At 56.5% G+C, this 11,213-nt stretch overlaps 2 non-coding genes across 2 annotated transcripts; one reads left to right on the forward strand and one right to left on the reverse strand.

The window, feature by feature from the left end:
• Positions 1–1,285: 1,285 nt before the first annotated feature.
• On the forward strand, positions 1,286–1,375 carry TRNAY-GUA (transfer RNA tyrosine (anticodon GUA)). The gene is given in 2 exon segments: positions 1,286–1,322; positions 1,340–1,375. It is a non-coding gene; the product is annotated as a tRNA-Tyr (tRNA).
• Positions 1,376–5,728: 4,353 nt separating this feature from the next.
• On the reverse strand, positions 5,729–5,892 carry LOC144232484 (U1 spliceosomal RNA). The gene has a single exon (XR_013335403.1). It is a non-coding gene; the product is annotated as a U1 spliceosomal RNA (small nuclear RNA).
• Between the last annotated feature and the right edge of the window lie 5,321 nt (positions 5,893–11,213).

Here is an 11,213-nt window from a genome sequence, read left to right on the forward strand (position 1 = left end):
CCCCCCCCCCCCCCCCCCCCCCCGATAATATTTCTATTTCGCTTGGGAAATCATCTACCTAGATGTTCCAATACTGCTTTAACCCCTTCTTGGTGTCTCGGCTGAGAATGCCTGTCTCAGTTCTGCATGGAAATGACCACAGGTACTCACTGCTGCCGAGGATCTCCTTGGGTACGGCCGTCGCTCTTGACTTGGGCTGCCACCTCTGCGAGTGTTTTTCTCTAGTCCGTCTCAGGTGTAAGCGGTCCCTGGCCAGGGCCGTCGTGCTGCGGGCCGCCCCTCAGAACAGGCCGTCAGGCATCACCAGCGACCACTCAACTCTGCGCAGATCGTTGTTAAGACTTTCAATCTGACTGAACCAAAAGGTTTTGTTTCGGTTTGGTTTTTGAGGTAAGCTACATCCAGTCCGGGCTGGCTCAGTGGGGACTGGCTCAGTGGGTGCGGCATGCGACTCGATCTCAGGGTCGTGAGTTGGAGACCCAAGTTGGGTGTAGAGATTACTTAAAAATCTTAAAAAAAAAAAAAAAGAAGAAGAAACACACACACACACACACACACACACACACACACACACACACACAGCAGGGCTCGAACTCACAACCTCAAGACAGAGGGCCGAGCGCTCTACCGACTGAGCCAGCCAGGCAACCCTCAACTGGCAGGTTCTGAGCAAGGGAGTGGCTTGATCTGAGTCCTCCACCTCCCACTCTGCTTGGCACCGAAAATAATACTTCTTATCGTTATTAAAAATAAAATATCTGGCTGTTAAGGACGAAAGCAGGGAAATCAGTCAGTTTAGAAGGCTTGCATAACCCAGGCAAGACGATATTGGCTTCTTACGGTGGCCAAAAAATGTCATTTTGGCCTAAGGATTATTTTGAACTAAAGGCATTGACAAACCAGCAGGTGGTCAGGCGGCTCGCAGCCGCCTGCCCGGTGCCCGCTCCCGCGGGTGCAGCTCCGCGAGGTCGCCGCACAACCTACACGCCGGTTTCGCCCACGCCCCTCCTCCCCTCTCCCGCCGCGCACCGCTGCCGCCCCCACCTGTAGAAAGGAGCGCCGGGAGGGGAAATGCAACAGGCATCTTGCCAATCGCGAGCCGGGATGCTGGGCCACCGCCCGGGCAGCCGCCCCACAGCAGGGGACCTGCTCCCCCTGCCCGGAAAGGGGCGCTGGGGCGGCGTCTTCCAGCCACGCCGAGGCATGCCGGACCTCCGGCTCGCCGGTGTGGTGTGGCCTCCGTCATCTCAAGAAGCAGCAGTGACCCGGGCCCGCCAGCGTGCGCCCTTCGATAGCTCAGCTGGTAGAGCGGAGGACTGTAGGCTGGATACGCGCGGACATCCTTAGGTCGCTGGTTCGATTCCGGCTCGAAGGAGGTGCCTGACGCTTTTGCGCCACGCGGGGAGGCCCCCGCCGCAACTCCGCCCCGCCCAGGGCCCCGCGGCAGCCCCGCTCTCACCGGCCAAACGCAGTAAGACCTTCACGCAACGCCTGCCCGCGGAGCCGCTCGCGCGCGCCGCCGCCGCCGCCGGGGAACGCCACCCGCGCCTTTCGCTTACCTGCACGTGCCCGGGGGCGCTCCTGCCCCGGCTCAGCCCCGCGCCGCCCCGCGCCCCTTCCCGCTTTGATTCGCCCGCCGCTCCCGCTCCGGACAGACGCGCGGGCAAAGAGGCTCTGCCCCCGGCAAGCCCTCGAGGCCGACGCAAGCGCCCGGGCCGTCACACGGGGCAGGGGCGACCATGGCGTCCTTCACGGAGGCTCTCCCTCCTCGATACTCCTGCCTTGCCTCCGAGGACAAGTCGCTGCTGGGTCTGTCGCTCCCAGTCGCAGTCCCTTCTGTCTCCTTCCCGGCCTCTCACAGGGTCTCTAAACATCCCGGTCTACGGAGACAGAACCCCCTCTTCTCGACCAGCGTAAACTACTTGTGGGACAGAACCGTCACCCTGAGGTGTTCTAGGCCGTCGCCAGTTGTGCGCTTGCATCAAGGCTGACACTGGCAGAAGCGAAACGCAGCAGGGCTCCCTTCATGGGCCTTGCCTGTCGTGATGAGAACTTCGGCGGCCCCTTCAGGTCTCCTGTCAGTCTGAGGACAGGGCTGCGGTGCCGGCACGCTTCAGCTTTCCCGTGCCTTCGCACCTGTTCTTCGTAGCCGAGGGGCGGGGGGCCGCGGGGTGAGGGTAGGGGTGGAGGGGGCCGCTCCTGCTGAGAGGGCAGTGATTACTCGCACCCCGTGCAAGGGTGGTACATCCACCCGCACCGATTCTCCCCCTACATCGGACGGAGGGAAGAGAGAAATAGATGAAATATTTCTATCTTACCCGCTTTCTGGCCACGGGCCGGCCGGACCGCTGGGGTCTCCACCTGTATGTCGAAAGGGGCGGGGGCGCGTGTGTGTGTGTGTGTGTGTGGAGTTTGGCGGCAAAACGCAGACTTAGCGCTCAGAGAGAGCCCCGAAGAGTCAGGGTCGGGGCGATGGGGGGCTAGAGGCAGGGCGCAGAAGAAGGGGAGGGGGGGGGTGAGACGTGGGCAGCTGTCATCACGGTCGGGCGCACAAATTCACCTCCTTACCCAGGCAGCTGGGCTGTGGGTTCTGACCCGCTGGTTGACTTGGCGCTCGGCCCTTAAGGCTAAATTGGCAGGGCCTGAAGAGGAAGATACCAAGGTCCAGCCGGAGAGCACCCACCCAGGAGCAAATGGGCTTCACCTTGGGAACGGAGCCAGTTTGTTGCGGTGGGAGGAAGAGCGTGGGTGCAGAGAAGAACGCCAGGGAAAGGTCCTTCTCTCCCCACCCCCCCGCGGGAAGGAAACTCCAGAGACTCCAAGTACAGCTGGGGCGCATCACAGCGGGGGCCGGCAGCGGAACCGCACCCCGCGCGCACCGGGAGTGTGGCTCTCGGAGGCCCCAGGGACCCGGCCGCTGCCATCCCTGACCTCGGAGCCCACAAGCGCCTTTTCGGCTTTCATTCTGCCTCTCCAACCGGAGACTGCGTTCCGCCATCCACCTTCCTCTCCTGGCAGGCTCCTCTTGGTTCGCTCCCCGGCCCAGGCTCAGTCCTGCGGTCCCGCTGTCTCCACGGGTTCAGGAGGCCCTGCCGCTGAAGTCCAACTGGTGGCCTTCGGGAAGAGCCTCTTGCTTTGAAGCCCCAGAGAGACCCCAGCCTCTAATGTCACCATCTCCAGACAGAGACCGGCAGACAGGCACCAAAGACAAAACCTTAACACGGTCACCGGACCGTGCCTGGCCCCCTGATGAAACGTGGAGGTGTGGCATCCCTGGGGACCTAGCTTGGGCGCTTGGGGGAAGAGCAGGGGGAGGAGGGTTTTGGCGGCCAGCAAATGCAAGAGTGGGCCCCAGCATGGCCGCCGCCTCCTGTCCGGGATGTCATGGGGAGTAGCCGGGTGCTTCCAAGGTACTGCCCCACGTCCTCGAAGGCACTGCCTTCGGTGACTGCCACCCAGTCAGGCAGTGGAGACAGTCAAGGGAAGGCCACGTAGATGTGGCCTGTTGCGCCTCTGCGGGACTTTCGCTGGGTGGGTGAGAGGTCCTGGGCGGTGGGCACACACCCGAGGGGATCCGAAACGTGGGTTAAAATACTTGGAGCCAGGCAAGGAGTCCAACCCGGCCACTGGTATTCTCTTCCCCTCCCCCTTTGACTCCGGTGCCTCTCCAGGAAGTCCAAAGCACCTTGACCTATTTCAGGAAGTAACCACCTCCGTCCAAGGAATCCAGGTGGGTGCACGAAGGAGGGTCAAAGGAGCCAAGCCACCAGACTGGCCATCACGGCTGGGTATCAGTCGGTCTCGTCATGCCCTGAAACGTGGAGCTGTGCCAACAAGTAAAGAAATGTGCCACTGATGTGGACGGGTCAAGCACACGAGCTAGTTTGAAAGGGATCCCACTGGCCAAATCGAGATCGTGATAAGAATGGATCATAATCCGAGGAGGAAAACAGGTGCGGGCCTAAATGCAATCACACACCGGTATCGGTAGTGAACACTAAGCACCAGGTCTTGGCCTCCAGATACACAAAATGGAAAAGTAAAGGGGCGGGGGAGGAACCAGGAGGCCCACCCAGCCACCTCTTTGGGTCTTCATGTTACTATGGGGTCTCCTATGCACATGTAAAACATCTGTAGGCTTTCCTTCTGATATTCTGTTTTCTGTCCATTTAATTCTCAGGCCCTGCTGGAGACCCTAACAAGATTAAAAATAAAGTTCTGTCTCCCCTACAGCTTGAACCAGAGCGAAGAGATGGAGGAACAGAAGAGGCGGGCATGGCAGAAAACTAAGGTGCATCCCCTTGACTTACCTTTTTCTGATGTCTGTAAAACGATCCCATTCTTCTACAGTGAGAAGGGGATGAACGAGGCTAGCTTGGAGGCCGATGGTGTAAGACTGGTGGGTGGGTCCTCTCCCCCGGCTCTGGCTCCGGCCTGTTTTCTTTGCTTGTTTGGGGTTGGGTTGGGCTGGGTTTTGTACAGCTCTCATCTAGGGGCTCAAGCAAAGGGTGTTCAGAGACACTACTGATGACGCCGAACAGGAAGTGTTTCCAACTCGATGCTTGAGAGGGAGAATCCCGAGCAGGCTCCGTGCTGTCAGCACAGAGCCCAACTCCGGCATGATCTGACCCAACTGTGAGATCATAACCCGAGCTGCAATCAAGAGTCAGGATAGGATGCTTGTCGGACTGAGCCACTCAGGCGCCCCCGAATCTCTCTCTCTCTATTTTTTTCTTTTTTAAGCCCGAGATCCATGTTAATTAACGAAGCATGCTAAAAGCCTATTATACAGCCATGCACTGTTGTAGCCAAGTATGAATGGAGCAATCAACAGAAGAAAATCTCTGGCCTCGTGGAACTTCCGTCTCAGTGGGTTAGAAAACTGACGTGTAGGGGCGCCTGGGTGGCTTACTGGGTTAAGCGCCCGACTTGGCTCAGGTCATGATCTCATGGTTCTGGGAGTTCCAGGCACGCCTCCGGCTGTGGTGACAGTTCCGAGCCTGGAAGCCTGCTTCGGATTCTGTGTCGCCCCCGCNTGCTCTCTGCCCCTCTCCCGCTCGCTCGCACGCTCTCTCGAAGACAAATGTTAAAAATTTTTTTGGGGGGGAACCCCCACTAAGACATATATACTATGTTGGATCAGTGGTTCTCAAACGTCTTTATTTTATCCATTTATTTTAAATGTTTTATTTATTTCTGAGGGAGAGAGACCGTGTGAGCTGGGGAGGGTCAGAGAGAAAGGGAGACACAGAAATCTGAAAACAGGCTCCAAGCTCAGTCGGCACAGAGCCCGACGCGGGGTTCGAACCCAGGCACTGTGAGATCGTGACCTGAACGAAGTCGGACGCTCAACCGGCTGAGCCACCCAGGCGCCCCACTCAAACGTTTTTAAAGGCCTCTAGAACCAAGTGGGAATCCTCTAAAGCTACTGACTTGGCATATTCTGGGACGGAGGGAGACCTGTGTGGAATGCCTGCCGCAGGCCAGCCCCCACGCTTGCGAGAAGTAACGTTGAAAGCAACTGCGGATCGGTAAGCAGCGCTCGAATCCAACCCCGTCTCAAATGTTAAACACGACATGAAGCCTCCAGAAAAACAAGACTGAAGCCGCTACCACCTACCTGCACGTCGCCCCTGCCGCCAGAGTAATAAGGACGACAGAGCTCCGAAAAACCCGGGAGGCAGCGAGACAGCAGCACGCATAGTCTGTCATTAGCCAACCAGAAAACCAGGGGAAAGCGCGAACGCAGTCCCCCACTACCACAAATTATGCAGTCGAGTTTCCCACATTTGGGGAAATCGCAGGGGTCAGCACATCCGGAGTGCAATGGATAAGCCTCGCCCTGGGAAAACCACCTTCGTGATCATGGTATCTCCCCTGCCAGGTAAGTATGAGTTGCTCGGCCCGCCTCGGCCCGCACCCTGGCGCTCGCCGCGCTTCTTACACACGGTCGCCGCCCCCGCCTGCCCTCCGCGCCGGGGCTCCCTGCGCGGCCCCCGCCCCACCCTCTCCGGACGACAAGACACCCGCGGGCGCCTTTGCCTCGCCCCCACGCGGGACCTGCGGGCCCGGGCGGCCCGGGACCGGCAGCCTCCGCGCGAACGCTCATCTACATACGCCACGCCCCCGTCGCGCGAGCGGGCGGTGGACCTTCACACCGTTGGGGGACGAAAGTAGAAGAACCAGGAGAGATTGCCTGTGATTCTTCCAGTTAAAATGAACATTCGTTCGCAGTTTAGTTTATTTTACTTTACTTTTTAACTTTATTTCATTTTTCTTACATGAAGTTGGGTTCATGAGCAGATGGCTAAGAAAGAAGTCTTGAGGCATTTTGGTGCAAATAGATGATGGTATTCTAGGTAGCACCAGGACAGGACCCGGCGGGCAGGCACCACGAACTGCTGCACTGGGAGTGGGAGGAGTGACTGCTGATCTACTTCTAAATTTATGGAGGGAGGGGGCCTAGAGATAAAGTAAGATGCCAAGGAATTTTGAAGCAAGGCTTTCAGGACCCTGAGGGGCTAGCTGCTGTTCTGATAAGGTTACGTTTAGGTTTTAACGAAATGTAAACGTTCAGGCACCGTGGCGGCCGTGAGTTCCTCGAGAAAGGTCAGCTCTGCCTGCTTCAGCTGTCTACCCGTGGGCTGCAAGCTCTGAGGAGATCCCATTTAAGCCACGCTTCTCCTACCTTTGTTTCCCTCACCGATCCGTACACCCATGTGGGGCTAGAACTCTCCACTCGGAGCCCCCTGCTCTACCCACTGAGCCAGCCAGGCACGGCACATCAGTTGGTGGTTTAAAGTTGGATGGAGGGGTTTGATGTCGTCGGGGTTTTCCCCGAACCGTTTCCCCACTGACACGTCACAGTCTTTGCAAAAGCTGGGGAGCTTTCTAGTTTACTTTCTTCGTCGGCTGACCTTGTGGCCTCCAGGAGGTGAGGGCAGGTTGGCCTGATTTGTAGATTCCTTTAGGTATGACACATTGACTGTGTTAAGGGGGGGGGGGAGGGGAAGGAGTCCAAAAACATATGTAGTATGCTACTGTTTGCTAGGAAAAATGTGAAAACAAGAAAATTATACAGTCTTGCCAAAGGAAACAGACTAGGGGCACCTGGGTGGCTCAGTCCGTTGAGCATCTGACTCCTGACCTGAGGTCAGGTCAGGATCCCAGGGTGGTGGGATCAAGCCCCACGTCCCGCTGGGCACTGAGCGTGCAGCTTGCTTAAGAGTCTCTCTCTCCCCCTCTGTCCCTCTGCCCCTCTCCCCCTCTTTCGCTCTCTAAATAGATAAATGATGAAATTACCCCGGGTTGGGGGGGGGGGAGAGATGGAAGCAGAGAGTGATGCTTTTCTGAGTGCACCTTTCTCTGTAATTTTACTTTTGGAATTCTATTAATGTTTTACACATGTTTTTAAATCACAGGGGGGAAGTCCCTAACGGTGAATATAAGCATAACTGAACCTAGCGATCGCAGAGGAATAGCGTAGGCACGCTGGAATGGAAAAAAATAACCAACTGAGATGACTTTTGGGCGCAGTACATCGACTACAAACATCTTCAAGTCCAAAGACAAGAACTGGAAACACATACTGAACTGTCCCACAGTCGGTTTGTACTTCATAGCTATGCGGTCATAACAATTCTGTCACAATGTTGTGTGTACTGCGGGATTGAGCTAATGGGTACTGGGTGCTGGGAGTCAAGGTCCTTTCCGCTGGAGAAAGGAGATACAAGCAAATACGCAATGATGATGTGCCTGGGCGGCTCAGTCTGTGGAGCATCCGACTCTTGATTTCAGCTCCGGTCACGATCTCACGGTCCCGTCCCTGGGATCGAGCCCTGCCTGTCGAGCCCCGCCTGTCGAGCTCTGCACTGACAACGGGGAGCCTGCTTGGGATTCTCTCTGTCTCCCTCTCTCTCTGCCTCTCCCCCCCCCAAAATAAATAAGTTAACATTAAAAAAAACAAATACGAAATGGTGGAGGGCAAGGAGGAACCGCGTGGGTAAAATTGAAAGTTGGACTTTAAGGTATCGGCGTGGGCTCCCTGTTTATTTTTTATCAATTATTATGAATATATATATATGTATATATTTTAGAGAGAGGAGGAGAAGGCGTGAGGGAGGGAGAGGCAGAGAGAGAGGGAGAATTTTCTTTAAGTTCGTTAATTCATTTTGAGACTGGGAGAGGGGGCAGAGAAAGAGGGACAGAGCATCTTAAGCAGGCGCTGCGCCTGGCACAGAGCCTGAGGTGGGGTTCAATATCACGACCTCAAGGTTATGACCGGAGCCAAAATCAAGAGACGGATGCTTAACCAACTGAACCACCCAGGTCGCCGTCCCAGGGCTCACTGATTTTAACAGATACGGATACGTGTAGGAAGTACATGTATTCTGTACCTCTAGCCACTGAAGGGGCCTAGAGGCAAAGACAGTTAGCATTAAACATACTTACTGCCTTGATCTTGTTTCCTTTGTCTTTCTTTCTTTCCTCCTTTCCTTCCTTCCTTCCTTCNGTTCTCCATCTCCCCGGCTCTCGCGGGTCCTCCCTCCCTCCCGCTCTTCCTCAAAACACTTGAAAAAGAAAACAAAGATGCTACAATCCGTAAACTCGGGTCTTTATGCCGCTACGCTGCTAGAACGTCAGGGAAGCTTCGCCGACCCTGTCCTCTCCAGTCCTGTGTCTCGCCTGGCTTTGCTCCAGGGCCGCAATCACCCGGGGACACGCAGCGCTTCGGTCATTTTGCTCCTGTCTGAAGAGGACGTTTACCTTTAGGTCCACTCGATCTCCGGAAAGAATCTTCTTGTACAGAAGAGGAAAAGACAAATCCGGGCAGACCGAGAGAGGCAACGGAACCCCACAGGAAGAAAATGTGACATTTCCGTCCGTTTGAATTTCGGAGACCATCGGACACCTCCCCAGCCCACACACCTCCTCTGAGAATGGACGCCTTGTCCTGACGCCCTCTGTTCAAATGTTCCTTTCGTTGTTGCAACATTAGGTTCCTACGTAATCTGAAAGGTCGTAACGAGGATTAAAACAATTTCAGGTTAAATTGGCGACCAAGCTCTTAGTATTGAACGTTTAGTTGACTCTGTTGCGTAGTGCATGTACTTTTTGTTGAAAGGAAGGGGAGGCTAACCCACCGCCTCGGTGGGGCCTCCAGCTTCCGGGCGCCGCGGGCCCGCGTCTTCTCGGGTTTCCCGTCCAGGTCCTGCCTCCCCTCCGCCCCGCCCCCGCCCCGATCCTTCCCTCCCGGCGCCGGCGGCCGNAAGAGAGACTCGGGTGTTTCTGCTGGTCGTCTGTCTTCTCTGCTGTGGTTGCCCGTCCCTGCGGCCAGGCGCTGTCTTCCCTGCGCGTCCTGGTCGCGGAGACAAAGAAGTGGAGCGCGTATTACTCTCGTGAACTGTAACCGCCCGCTGGTGGAGGCTTCTCGGGCGACCCAGTGGCTTGGGCGGGCTTCGGTCTCTTGTGCCGCCGCAGGCGCCGTGGAGATACATGCTTGGCTCCGTGCTAGTTTCTTGTTTGAAGGCCTGGGACCGCTCGTTTCCCCCCACGGCTGTGAGCTGTGTGTGTCTCTCTGGAACCCACTCCCCTGGTCTTATTTACTTTACTCTCTTGTTTTGTGCGCAGTTCCTCCCTTCAAAAAGGTCGTTTTGAGCTCAACTCTTTAGAGTTCACCGCGGAACTGTATTGTAGACGGTTTTCTAGACTAGGTACAGACGAGCATCGCGCTCGGGGTCGGAGCCTTGCGGGCCCGGCCCCACTTTCTTCATTCATTCCCCTGGGCCATTCCTACCGCCTGCGTCGCTCGCTCCGTCTCAGAGCCTGAAGGGACACCCGTGGGAAGCCCTACACTATCCAGTGCAGGGCTTCGTCTCTGTTCTTGGGCGTCTTCCTCGTTCTCCCGTGTCCCCCAGGCACAGGAGGGTCCACAGACGTTTCGTAAATGCCACAACACAAGAGGAGTGAAACCAGGGCGGGCTATTTTTTACGGGGAACGGGCGGCGAGCTGTGTGGAACGTGTCCGTTGTTCCGGAGGCACAAAGTAGAATCTTTCCCAGAGTACGCCCTTGAGGGAGTAAGCTACATTCTTCACCTTCTGTGTGTGTGTTGCGAGAAGGCCCTTGGAGAGTGCGGTCAACTCACCCACGCGTGTGCTGATTAAGCGCCCTCCCACACGCTCTCTCATAGGTCACTTGCTTCCGGTCTGCCGCCACCCCGACAGACACCGTCCCCTCGGAAACCAGGGACCTTGGGCTGTTCCCGTACCACTCTGCCGCCCTTTCCCGGAATGAGGCCTCCTCGGTACAAAGAGAGGAGCTGACGGACATGTGCAACACGGTAGGGAGCTTTCTGCCCCCTACTTGCTGTTTCTTAGCAGTTACACAGCACCTTCACGTTTTCAAAGCACTGTGCCAATGTTTATTCACCCTCACAACACCCCTGGGAGGTAGGTCGGTACGTCCTTTGTAGTAGAGACCCTGAGGCAGACAGAGGTCAAGCGGACCAAGCCTGCCTAGGCCACAAGGGCGGCGGGTGAAGGGACTGCGCCCGAATCCCAAAGCTGGGGCGCTCTGTCCCGCGTTCACCCACCCGTGAGCATCGCGTGGGCGTATTCTCACCCGGGAAGGGGACAGGCAGGAGGACAAGACACACAGGTTTCTCAGGCAACGGCGGGGGCAGGGGCCGACGGCATCAGGGGTACCCAGGGAACAACGCCCGTGAAAGAAACATTCATCAGCACGCCGGTAAGGCAAGAGAACGTGCTGAGAGCCAGGCCGGGACCACAGGCGACGACTCAGAAGACCTAGACCCGGGTTGCGTTGGGGACAGTGTAAACGACCAACCCGCCAACGAGGTGACCAACCCAAATACCTGTGGTTTTCCAACTGGGAGAAAAGTTAGACGGTGAAAACCACCCCACGCCACCCGATCGAATTTTAAATGAGAAATGAGTGGTGATAATTCACATAAAAAAAAAAAAAGGCCAACGGTATCTGTACTGGAACGAGCATCCTTCTTGGAGCCTTTCATTCCATTCCCTTCCAAATACTCCAGCCCCCCGCCCCCGACGAGCGCTGTCTTAACAACGCTCTCTCTTTCTCTACATACCAATCTGTACGCCAGCATGGCGATCAAGCGGCTCGACGGCAGCGAGTCGCAGGGTTAACTGGCCGAGCTAGGGATGGAATTGCGGAAGCCATCACAGACCG

The sequence above is a fragment of the Crocuta crocuta genome, unplaced genomic scaffold, assembly GCF_008692635.1.
Source record: "Crocuta crocuta isolate KB4526 unplaced genomic scaffold, BGI_CrCroc_1.0 scaffold1094, whole genome shotgun sequence".
Classification (NCBI taxonomy): domain Eukaryota; kingdom Metazoa; phylum Chordata; class Mammalia; order Carnivora; family Hyaenidae; genus Crocuta; species Crocuta crocuta.